The 12,852-nt window shown below is 36.2% G+C and overlaps 1 protein-coding gene and 1 non-coding gene across 2 annotated transcripts in view; both read left to right on the top strand.

Moving 5' to 3' along the window:
- TNIP3 (TNFAIP3 interacting protein 3) overlaps positions 1-12,852 on the top strand; it is a 136,244-nt gene that overhangs the window by 69,523 nt on the left and 53,869 nt on the right. The window lies entirely within an intron of this gene.
- Positions 4,549-4,655, top strand: LOC117086456. Its single transcript, XR_004438366.1, has one exon. It is a non-coding gene; the product is annotated as a U6 spliceosomal RNA (small nuclear RNA).

Below are 12,852 nucleotides of genomic sequence, written 5' to 3'. Positions count from 1 at the left end.
AACTTCTCCTAGTCAAGGTCCTTAAGAGAGAACAAATATTTATACTCACCCAGAAACATGTCTATTATCCACATCCTCTAGTTCTTTTCTAGGATGTATTTTTAAAAACATGACGAACATTTTCATAGTTATCCAATGTTTAAAATTGCCTTTGCCTGTAATATTAGTGAATCTTTCACATGTGTATTTATTCAGTCAAGCAAGATTTGTCATTACAGAAACTTTTCTTTCCATAGCGCAAAACACTTGAATAGTAGTGAACTTACACCATGACATTCCACTGCTCACTGATAAGGACTTTGACTTTCTCATATGGCTCTCCTTGTTAACAAGAATAATACCAACAATCTTCATTTCTCTTTCATGGTGGCTAATGTATTTTGAGGAGGATTTCTAAATTTGCCCCCAAATTTCTTCAGAATTCTTGGGTAATTCCCAGGTTTTTGTTTGTGTTTAGTTTTCCAGCTAGGTTTGGAATAGATTTACATGTTAAAGATGATCTCTTTGTCATTACTCTCTTTGATTCATCATTTTTATTTAAAAAATTTAAATACTTCAAATGTGTATTTTAGCTTGAACTTAGCTTAGGTGTTTTTTGTTTTTTGTTTTTTGATTTTTTTGACTTGTTTTTCCTGTTTATTTGTTCAGCATTTGTTGAGCCTTTGCTAAATATTTATAGTTATCTTTGGTATTAATGTATATTACTAAGCAATTGTTAATTTTTTCATATTCAAAGCTGTATATACTTTATATCTCAGGTAATTTATACTTTCATTAAAAAAAGTGACAAATTCTTTGGTTTTTCCAAATCTCACTGGAATTTCACATTTAATTGTTATGATTTCTATTACATAGTCAACCACATACAATTACTTCCTATACCAATTCCAGAATTTTAGCTCTTTAGAACCAAATATTATATTCATCCATTTATTTTCTTACTTTAAAAAAAAACCTATACTTTGTTAGCGGAAAAAACTTATTAAAAAGAGCTACCTCTACCATTATCACCAGTTGATCTGTCTTAATTCTTTACCTTTAGCAATTTACAAACAAAGGTTTAAAATGGATTTTTTTTTTTTTTTTTTTTTTTTTTTTTTTTGAGACGTAGTCTTGCTCTGTCGCGGCCCAGGCTGCAGTGCAGTGGCCGGATCTCAGCTCACTGCAAGCTCCGCCTCCCGGGTTTACGCCATTCTCCTGCCTCAGCCCCCCGAGTAGCTAGGACTACAGGCGCCCGCAACCTCGCCTGGCTAGTTTTTTGTTTTTTTTTTTTTTTCAGTAGAGACGGGGTTTCACCGTGTTAGCCAGGATGGTCTCCTCTCGATCTCTTGACCTCGTGATCCGCCCGTCTCGGCCTCCCAAAGTGCTGGGATTACAGGCTTGAGCCACCGCACCCGGCCAGATCACAGTATTAGTTTTACACACAAAAGCTATAAAAAGAAAGTATTGTGGATCTTGTCAATTTATTTCTGAGTACAGACAAAGGATCATTTATTCCTGAGTAAATGCAGTGATTAAGAGCTCACCTTGGGCAAATTACTTAGTCTCTGTGGGTCTCCGTTCCCTCAACTCTAAGAATACTGAGACAGTTTCCACCTGAAGAGGGCCTTCTGCAGCCCGAAAAAAATCAAGCGTATGGTGTTTAATGCAGGGCCTGGCTCCGTGAATCCTGCCATCACTGTGACTAGTCTGGGCAGGAGGTCTGTTGCTGTCAAGTAATCTAACTTACCCAGTTTTAGGAATTTGTCTTTGAGCCCTTGTATAGCTGCATTACTACAAATACTAGAATTTGCTTTTGTGTCAATCATATAAAGAGGATTATGAAGAACAACAAACAATTTTATTCCAAATAACTTTTAATTTCCTGGTCTCTCACATTGTCATGACCCTTGTTAATTCCCATCTGAATTCGATTGTTTGACATGGTATAATAAACAAAGAGAACCCAATGTTTTTGGCATTTCACCTGTGAAAAAATGGTCCACTCTCTATACTCAGAAATAAACAAACAAGGTCTGTAATACTTGGGCTTTATAACTTTTCTAGCCAAAGGTAATGCTGTGAAATAATTCCATTTTAATCCATGTGATGCTGTCTGATGTCAAGGCTCATACCACTGTTGTTTAAAGAATAATTTTAAAAATTCCCTTATATGCACATTTCTTCCTTCTATAATCTCATCTAAAATTATGAGCATAAAGACAGTTGATTTTGAAGGTGTATGGGGGTTACACAAAGAGGTTTTTAAAAAATATCTATTGACTTAATTAAAAACTCTTTTTTTTTTTTTTTTTTTTTTTTGCTTTTTGCCCAGGCTGCAGTGAAGTGGCACGACCTTGGCTCACTGCAATCTCTGCTTCTGGGGTTCAAGCAATTCTCCTGCCTCAGCCTCCTGAGTAGTTGGGATTACAGCCACCCGCCACCATGCCAGACTAATTTTTGTAATTTTAGTAGATATAGAGTTTCGCCATTTTGACCGGGCTGGTCTCGAACTCCTGATCTCAAGTGATACACCTACCTTGGCCTCCCAGAGTTCTAGTATTGCAGGCATGAGCCACTGCACCCTGCTGAGAAGAAGTGTGTGTGTGTATGCACTTTTTTTTTTCTGTTGTTCATGGATGTTAGCACTGACTCACATTTCCAAAGGCAGGCTTCTATAATCTGAGGATTCTAACTGAGCCTATTTGTTTATTATGAGAAGTCCACTGGGAGGTGAAATGCCAGCCATTAAAGAGAGCAAAGATGAAGACACTGAAGGTTTAGGGGTTTTTTTGTTTCATGTTTTTTACTATTTGAATTTTGAATATTATAGTGGGAGTATTTCATTTCATTTTCTAGAATCCTTGGGCTAGAACATGCCATCACAGTAAAATGATGCACACAAATGCTCTTCCTCCACATCCTTTTAGAAAAACAAAACAAAAACTAAATCATCTTAGTTGCTCCGGTTAGCACTAATTTTGTAAACCCCAAGAAAGATTTATTGGTCTGCATCTTAGTTCCTACTACATAATGAAATGCTAATTTCATTTTTATAAAATAATTTCTACATTGAGCAAAAGATAATTTTAAGTATCAAATCAGATCTTATTTTGTAGGTTTAATATTTTAATTGCTTTTTTGCACTTATAAAATAATTTTAAACTTATCAAAAATTTTTACAAAGTGCACAAAAATATTTTTTTCCCTCAGCCGTTTGGAAATAAGTTACCACTGGAAGTTTAAAGTCTGTTCTATGAGAAAGAAAAAAATTTAAAAAGGTACCACTGGATGATTTAGTATGCATGTCCTATCAACAAGGACATACCACAAGATAACCATCAAAATCAGAAAATGAACATCGATACAGTACTACATCTAACCCTCAAACCCCATTCAGGTTTTGCCAATTGTCCTATTAATATCCTTTGCATAAAAAAGGCTTCAATCCAGAATCTTACATTACATTTAGTTTTCATAAATTTTAGTCTCTTACAATCTAGGTCAGTTTCTCAGTCTTGGCTTAACTTTCATGACCTGACACTCTAGAAGATTATAGGCTTGATCTTCTCTAGAATGTCTCTCAATATTCTTTTGGCTAATGTTTCTTTGTAATTAGATTCAGATTTTATAATTTTGGCAAGAATATCACAGATGTGAAACTTTTTTAATGCATCTTAACATATGATCATAGTTTGGCTTTTTCTCATTACAGGTGATTTTAACCTTGATCATTTGATTAAAGTGGTACCTGCCAAGATTCCCCAATGTAACGTTATTCTTTTATATTTCCCCTAGTATTCACTACATACTTGGTGGTGGGAGTATGAAATTATGTAAAGATCCCATTTCTTATCAAATTTTCAGCCACCAGTTTTAGCATCTATTGATACTTCTTACTGAGATTATTACTATGATGGTTGTCAAATAATGATTTCCTAATGGGATAACGTTCTCTACACTTATCAGTAGGCATTCTCATGTAAAGAAAAGCCTTTTCTTATCCCCATTTATGTTTATTTTAACATTTGCATCAGTATAGGTTAATAATTCCTACTTTATTTGATGAGTTATAATATATTTTTATAATTACATATTTTGATGTTGAAAGTATGCTATATTTGATCAATTCTTTGAATTCTTCCTAATTTCTGGCACAAAAAGAAATTCCAGGCTCATCAATTTCACATCCATATGAAGATCACAAAAGAAGAGAATGAATATGAATTTTTGCAATTTTTTCTAAAAATCAGCTTACATATGACAATGTACTGTCTCTTCTCATCTCTGATAGCATGTCCCAATCCTTTTGTATAGTTCATAAAGCAGAAGTCACTTTTGGTCAGAGCCCTTGCATTAGTTTTGTTAGAGATGATAGGAAATATTCTGAATCAAATCATGATCAGTTGTTATTATGTATAGGGTAATTCTACATATATGAAATGAGAACTGTTTCTGAAAAGCTTCTACAGAGCATATAGGAGGAAAGTTATTGGATATAAGTCTATTATATAAATGTCAAACCATAATTGCAACTTAAAAACCAACTTTATTAAGGAAGAAATAATTGTGCTCACTTCAGCAGCACATATACTAAAATTGGAAGAATACAGAGGCGATTAGCACAGCCTACATGCAAGGATGCAATGCAAATTTGTGAAGCATTACATATTTTTTAAAAGGAAAATAAAAGAAATAATTTTTATTAAAAGTTTTAACATAAATGAGACAAAGGAAATGAGCTATAATTATTACTCACATGTACACCACACATTCTCTATACTCATACCCCCTCTCCTGAACTCAAAATTCAAAATGAAAACCTTGGGGAAAAGTGCAAGCAACCTCAGAAACGATTTTCGACCTGAACTGAGTGCAGAGTGCCCTCTAGAGGCATTATTAAATCAATGCAATCTTTCCAACGGCAGATGAACTGAGCTCCACGGAAGCTTTTCAAAAGCAGTCCTCGTCAAATAGGTAGAATTACCCTACACATAATAACTGATCATGATTTGTTTCAGCATATTTTGTACCATCTCAAACAAAACTAATGCAAAGGATCTGACAAAAAGTGGCTTGGGCTTTATCAGCTACACGAAAGGATTGGGAACGTGCCATCGGAGATGAGAAGGTACGTTAAGGCTGTCCTATGACATTTTGTAAGCTGTTACGACGTCTTCCAAATATTTCACGCAGAAAAAATGTCTTCAATAATTTATTCCACTATTTCTTAACATTCCTTAACACCCACAGACAGTTCAGGCGTCGATTGAGATTGGCAAACTGCTGCAGCGGTCAGACTTGACTTGGCTCGGCATCTTTGTGTATGCACAGGCGCTCAAAAGACTCTGGTGAGGTAGAATCAAAACTTGTAATCACGTCTTGAAAGGAAATTCCAATACAGATGTGAAAAGAATGCACATTTAAACTGTTGTTTCAAATAAATGTCATTTAATGATCAAATAGAAAGGTAATGCATTTCTATTATAAAATTTTTAGACAGCTCTAAAGTATATGGTATCTAAATGACTTAATATGCCAGATATAGTCATAAAAATTATGTCTTTCTCACCACCTTTGTTATAATTTCTGAAGAATTTGAATAAAATTATCTTTAGCAATGGCTGTGTCTTAAAGAAAAAAGTCCTTTCAAATATTTGTCCCAATGAAACTCAGCCTTAACAATATTGGTTTGAGTTAAGAGAATAATTTTAAGATAGTAGTGTTTTGTTATATGATAATAATCTTTACTTAAATACATAGTTAATAAATAACAGTGAGATACTAGGGAAAATTATTAAACATGACTCAAAATTTAGTCTTCTCATATTCCTAGAGAATGTCACAAGTTGGAATGGTACCTGTCTAAAATTCAGGTAGAGATTTGAGAAAAACATTTTGATGAGTTAAAGGACAACTATAGTTGACATGGGATGTGGTTACATGAGGTGAATGTATAAGATATAACTTATATACTCTACTTCATTTTGCAACATAGACACAACCGTAAAATACATCATTTAAATGTTCTTGTTGAAATGCCTCCTTCCAAGAACATTAACAATAAAATACATAATTTTTCTGTGCATGTATAGCCAGTTTAACTTTGTTCTCCTCCAGGGGTTTATCAATAGATCCATCTGAGTGTATTTCTACTGTAGAACAGTGGTGCAAAAGCACTAACAGGTGATACAAATGTTAGATCAAGTGCCAACTTTTTCTTCACCTTAATATAGGGGCTCAGCCTTGTTCATAAAGTTAATTAGGAGCTATGTTTCCTATTCTCTAAATCTTTGTGCACTCCTTATAGTCTCTGCTTCTTCAAGAAAATAGAGTTTCAAATAAATAAAAATAACCTTACTAATAGCATGCCATACTAAAATAATAACAATAACAGCAACAACAACAACAAAAACAAGGAAGTTTTTCTCTGTTGACCCATAATGCTATTAAGCTATGTTCTTCCTGTGTCCGTATCAGAGGGTAAATTTCGTGTAATTTTCAACTTTGGAATAAATGGTAGTGAGAATAGCAGTGTTTGACCCTCTTCTTAGTTTTGTCCTTTCCCTCTACTAGGGTCCTTGCTCTCTGGATAGAAGATCACATCTTAGCATAACTTGGTCTTCCAGGCTTACCTTAACCATGAAATCTAATGTGACATCATTTTTCTTTGAGCTTTTATGAAGAAACTCTCTGAGAGTTTGTTCGGGGAGTATTGAGCTCAACACTTACCTTTGGTTAAGGTTCTACCCTTATTCATATTTCTTTCGAGTATTGGCCTGACTATAGCTTTAATACCAGGGAACTTGGGAAGGACTTCCGAACTCCAGTATACCTCCAGATCCCTGCTCACTGACATTGACATTCTATGGCTTGTAACAGACAGGTGTGTCCCCTGTTATGCTACTCAACTGTTAAGACTTTGTGAGCCCCTTTTCCCAGAAGTGGATTTACTGAGGCTGAGAAGGAAAGACATAATATGGGTAACTTAGAGTGCATCTGAAGAAGACAGGGGACCAGCTTGCACAGTATTTTTTAATGGGAGCTTCTCCTCTTCTAATTCAGATCTAGTTATTCTTGTCAATTTACACTCTTGTCAAATACTTAATAATCACTGTGAGGCTCTGAAAAATACAATGATTAGCAGGCTAAACCTGTCTCTGCCTTCATTAGGTTTATAATCCAAAGGATACTGAATGTGAGTAAACACGCCAGTCAAAAAGGCCGAGATATGCATGTTTCAGAATATCTTCTGTTAAAACACTGTGTTTTCAAAAGCTCTATATTCTGTTTTAGTCTGTCACTCTGTTTTGTGAATGAGATTGTTTCACCCATGCAGAGCAGTCCCAAGAAGAAGGCCAATCCTATGACAGCAGGATGCCTGTAGGAGGATGTGGTTTCTATAGAACTCTGTTCACTCCTAACCTCTCACTGGGGCTAGCACCAGCACCTGAAGCCATGCTCTATCTCTACTCCAAACTGGCTCCTCTGCCTGCACTGTCCTCCTAGGCACAGCCACAAGAGGTTTGGATCAGGTTTGTGGCGTAAGTATAGTGACCTGGCACATCACAAAAGCAGGGAGGAAATAAACAGGAAGCCAGCCAAGAATGCAGATTGAGGGCAATAATAGTGCCCAGGTTTATAAGAAACATCCCCCACCCCGTTCTCTGGGCTTTTATTTCAGACATGCAAATACAATTCTTCGATATCTATTTAAATTTTTAAACCACATAGCCTTGGGTAAAACTTTAGAAATGTTCCTTCTTGTCTGAGGACAGTGTTACTTTCAAAATTCTCTGAGCAAACCCTCTCTCTCTACTACACTCTTAAGCCACAACTGTTAATATTTCCAATTACTAAAATAATTAAGACACCTGAACTCAGGCATCTAAAACACATATACACAGAGTAATTTATGAGTCACTTGTTTCTTCCCAGAATCACCAGGAGCATACTTAGAGTACTAATCATAATAACAAAAAGTAAAACCTAAAAATTACTGCTTGATTAGCATCTTTTAGACAACACTTCTCATTCTGGGTCACGTGGATTCCTGATGTTTGAACATCTGTAAGCATTTCCATTATAGAAGAATCTACTGTCAATTCTTCCTTTTCTCGTATTTGAAGATGAGCTTTGTTCTCCAGGGTCTTTCCTGAAAATAATGGTTTATGACATAAGATCAAAGCAGAAAATGTGACTTTGGCAATGGACTGGGAAGAAATATGGCATTTGAGGTGGGCGAGTGTGTGGAGGAAGAAAGAACACTAACATCCTAAATTCTTATTCTGACTTTGCTGTCTATCACTTAGCCCCACTGAGCCTCATTTATTTGTTATGTTAATGCAGGAGGTCAATTAAATGATTTTCAAGTTATTTCTAAGATTGTGGTTATATGTTTTTTCTATTGAATGTAATTATTTTCCTCTTGAATTTATACTTCTTGCCAATACTAACGAGACACTCATACCATGTAACCATAAAAACCAAGTCTCGTGGTTTGGGTTGCATGCTCACCAGGCATCATTAGTGTTGACTTGAAATTCGATGGTCTTAAAGTACTGATATCCAGGGGTGTTATGGTGTAATTTACAAAAAGTTAAAAATATGACACTCATGCAAACCTAAAATGAACCCTTGTCCAAGGTTTTATTCAATGCATTAATTAATAAGGTATCCTGAAACGTAAGACAGCTCATTTCAAAAGAATTTGAGGAGCTGGGTATTTATAGGCAATTTAGTAGAGAAGTGTTAGAATAAGATGGTTAGATACAAAACTGCCAAACAAGGCAGTAAACCATAACCTTTTAGATTATCTTCTCCACCAGATAAGATTCTACAAGTTAATGGTATTTATGCTTTAATCAACTAGTATAATTTAAATAAACAAAATTTAGATGAACTCATTAAACAATGTCATTCAACAACATATTGGACCCTTTAGATAATTTATTGGAGACTTCTGTACTGGAGACCTTTGGACAAGTAACAAAAATATGGGGCCTCCAAATATAGCTGAAAATCATTGATCCCTGTGTCCTCTCTGGCTGCTCACAGAGACTACAGGGCAGATCGCTATTTCCCAATGTTAGTTTGGGAAAAACAGTTCACAATAATACATAACTCAGGGGAAAGTTTTTTGTTTTTTTTTTTAAGTTTCATTGTCAAATTGGTGAAACCTACTATCCTATTGATAAAATCTAATTCATATTAGTATCATTTCTATTTAATTTCTATGTTGATTTATTCTTGTGAGTGAAGGGCAGGAAGGAAGGAGATTTCTGTCCATGTAAGTTTAAAATAAGCTGTGAAGAAGCCAACACCCAACCGGTATTTACTGAATTTCATTTATTTCTGTCACCCTCACCTCAAACTCTTAGCCTAATAATATTGCCTCCATCATTCTCTGTTCATTTATAATTTAGTAAAGAGGCCCCCTTAAATCAAGATTTTAGTAATAGTATTTGGTTCAAAGAGTCATTGCTGAATTTTTATAACTTCTGCATTGAAAAAAAAAAAAAAGGAAGGAAAGAAAACATAATAAAAGTGTACTCTTAGACCCAAAAAAGTAGTCACTAGTGCAAATAACTAAAGTTGGGTCAGGGCTTTTAAGCTTTTTAGAGGTCCAGAACTTGCTAGAGACCCTATCTTCAGGAAGAGACGATAAACACATAACACACATACTATTTTGTATTTAATTTGATTGAATCCCATCCATGGACTTCGATCAAAAATATAAGATAGACCTGATCCCTATATCTTATCTCCCAAGCCTCTCCGAATGTCTGACTTTACAAATCAGCTACATTTCAGTTGGAGGGACCTATAGTTGTTTTCTTTAGAGCTAGAGCAGAAATGCCTGGCAAAATGGAAAACCTAAAACAAATTCTTTAGAAATAACACAGCCCTCCATGATCCTGCTGTATTAACAATTGCTGAGATCACTAAGATCCCAGATGTAGAGTAAAAAAGTCACAAGCTTCAGCATGAACTCTTACCCTGCACTTCACGAGTCAAGTGAGCTGGGAGAAGGTGTCTAGCCTCACTGCTTATCCTCATTGACGCTCAAGCTTCCTATCTGAAAAATATGTGTGAGTAAGAGGTAGGGCCCAGAGCAGAGATCATTGGAGCCATAACTCTCAATCAGTTGAGCAGATTCTTGGAACAGATCCCAAGGTGGGGACAACTATGTACCCATGGAACTAATGCAAGGATTATATAGGATCTGTTCTATTGGTGTTTAAAAGTTTGGTAGGGTGTTTTTTTGTTGTTGTTGTTTTACCCTAATGCAAACCTCAGGTCATAGTGTTGTATTATGAGCACAACACTGTTGGATGTGATTATTAAGTGATCTCAAGAAAAAAGGAGGATTTTTCAACTTTAATTCTGCCTCTCAATTGTCAGAATGTTGAGCTTTATAGGAAAAAATGAACTCTGGTAAGTACTTTCTTCTGTGAAATAAATCTAGGTCAAATGGAAATTTATGAAACATAATGAATTTCACTAATGTAAAATATTTTCATGTACAAATTCCTACATTAATTAAAGAATAAGCTAAAAGGTTTCCTAAGAATGTTATAAAGCCCAAGTAGGTGACATAATTCTCATTTATTTGAAGTGTGACTAAACTGCTTGAGTATATTTTGAACCCAATGAACATTTTTTGTGCTTTTCTTTTCTTCATGGTGGTATACTAAATTTATGGCTCCTGCTTGCCAAACTTGTTTGTTAGAATGTTTGGTAACTATTCCAGACCCTCAGAATAGTAACAATAGTATCAATCAATGAGCATCTATGGCATGCCTGGCACTGTGCTAAGCATTGTACATATGGCATCACTAAGCCTACTGACAGCCTCACAGTATTACATTGTTTTCCTCTGTTTACAAAACAGTCCAAAAAGGTTCACAGATGCTAAAGGACTTACGCTAGATCCCACTGTTGTGTTCAACTCTAAAAGTGTGTTGATTTTCTACTGCATGACAATGCTTCTTTCAGAGGGTTCATATGCAAGTTCTGAGGCATATTCATTATAGTAACAGTGACAATGTCAATCATATTGGCAATGAGAAAAGACAGTAAGTACAAGTCCTTACTGTGCTACAATCCCCGGAGCTCCACCCCTCCTGTGTCCTTTCCGTTCCCAGTTGGATTCCTGAGTGCTCGAAACCTATCCTTCCCACAGTGGTCAACACTGACACCCACTCTCTCCATAGGTGTGACCAAAGCCCCCCATGTGTGGTCACTCCATGTGGTTCTCTTTTTCTTTGCTGCCACTTCTCCTCTTTCTGTAGTGGTCAAAGTCAGTGAAGCTATAGTCACCACGCTGAGTCTTACTGTGCACCAAGCCCAGAAAACCACTATCCTCATGAGGGCCCGTCCCTCTTTGGTTATGGTCCTGAGGGATGTGTGCTGAACTGGGCTCACATGAGAGGATGCCGGGACCCAGTTCTGAGGCTGACCCTTCACCACTCTGTCCAAATGAAGTGGGACCAGTAACTGCTGGCTTCTAACATGCTTGCCACTAAAGTTGAAACAATTGAACAGTGATGACTGCATGTGATTATTTTTGTGAAAAGTCAGTATCTTGCAATAATGGATACTCAATTGTTGTTTAATATCAAAGAACACATATAACACAAGTAAAAAAGAACAAGACAGCCTTGAGGGCGATACCAGCTGAGCTTGAGTGTCCATTCTGAAGCTGCTGCTAGTGTTTCCTTGCTTACTGATTTGTGTTTCGACTTTATCAGTCCCATGAGTTTGAGTTTATTTACATACATTTTAGATAAGCTCTTAATGTATTGGTTAGATTTGAGTTAATAATTAGGTATTTTGAGTTAAATCTCATCCTGGTGTTATACTTATTCAATAACAAATCCTTATTGACGTCCTACTGTGTGCTAAGAGACCGAGCAGTGAATAAACACAGACAAAGGCCTTTCTTCTTTCCTGGGACATAGATGGAGCAAGGGAGAAGAAAAGTAAACAAATATGAAATCAAAATAATAAAAAAATTCGAAGAAGAAAATAAAACAGAATTAAGGGACAATAGTGATGGGGCTGAGAAAGCTAGTTCAGATAGCTTAGTCAGCAGAGGCTTTCGTGATAAAGTGACATTTGAGCTGGAACGGAATGAAGTGGGAGAGCAAGTTTTGCAGAGGAAGAGCAAACGCCAAGGCCTGGAGTGGGAACTGCTTGGCATGTTCCATAAAATGTGACGATGCAAACGTGTCTGGAGGAAAGACAGCAGGAAGGAAGAGAGTAGAAGGTGACATTAGAAAACAAGAAAATGAGATCATTTGAGGACTTGTAGATCATGATGAGTGTTATCTTCAAATGATCTTGCCTGAGATTGAAGTGGCTCAGTAACTTTTCTGTCACAGAGGGATGTAGTACCAGAAAGTCTTGTGGTACTCGGCAGGCAAGTCTGGTTCAGAATAGGTCTGAAGCTGCCTCAGGAGCTTAACATTTAGACTAGTCAAATTCTGTTGCTATGTGGGAATCTAATTAACCTGAAGGATTTAGGGCAGTTACCAAACACATTTTGTGACTTTCCTCCTCACAGGTTTGTGGAAAACCCTGAAGATAGGTCCAAACTCACTGTTATGCATAAGCAACCTTTTGCACCATGAGGGATTTACCGTGGACCCAGTAGCCCATATTTTACAATGGGATCATACATGGCACATGATGTACAGACATTTCACAGCCTGAAAGAAACAATATAAATATGAAAGTCAAGGTGCATTTGTAGGGATTTTTGATTTTAGATAACAGAAACCAATCAAAGCTAGCTTTAAACATAATGCGAGAGAATTCATTATAACGACATGGAGTGTTTCCCAGAATCCAAAGGTTGGAAGGTAGTCA

This window comes from Trachypithecus francoisi, unplaced genomic scaffold, assembly GCF_009764315.1.
Source record: "Trachypithecus francoisi isolate TF-2019V2 unplaced genomic scaffold, Tfra_2.0 Lachesis_group1, whole genome shotgun sequence".
Lineage (NCBI taxonomy): Eukaryota > Metazoa > Chordata > Mammalia > Primates > Cercopithecidae > Trachypithecus > Trachypithecus francoisi.
The sequence above is the reverse complement of the archived record's forward strand: the minus strand, read 5'-3'. Positions and strand labels throughout refer to the sequence as shown.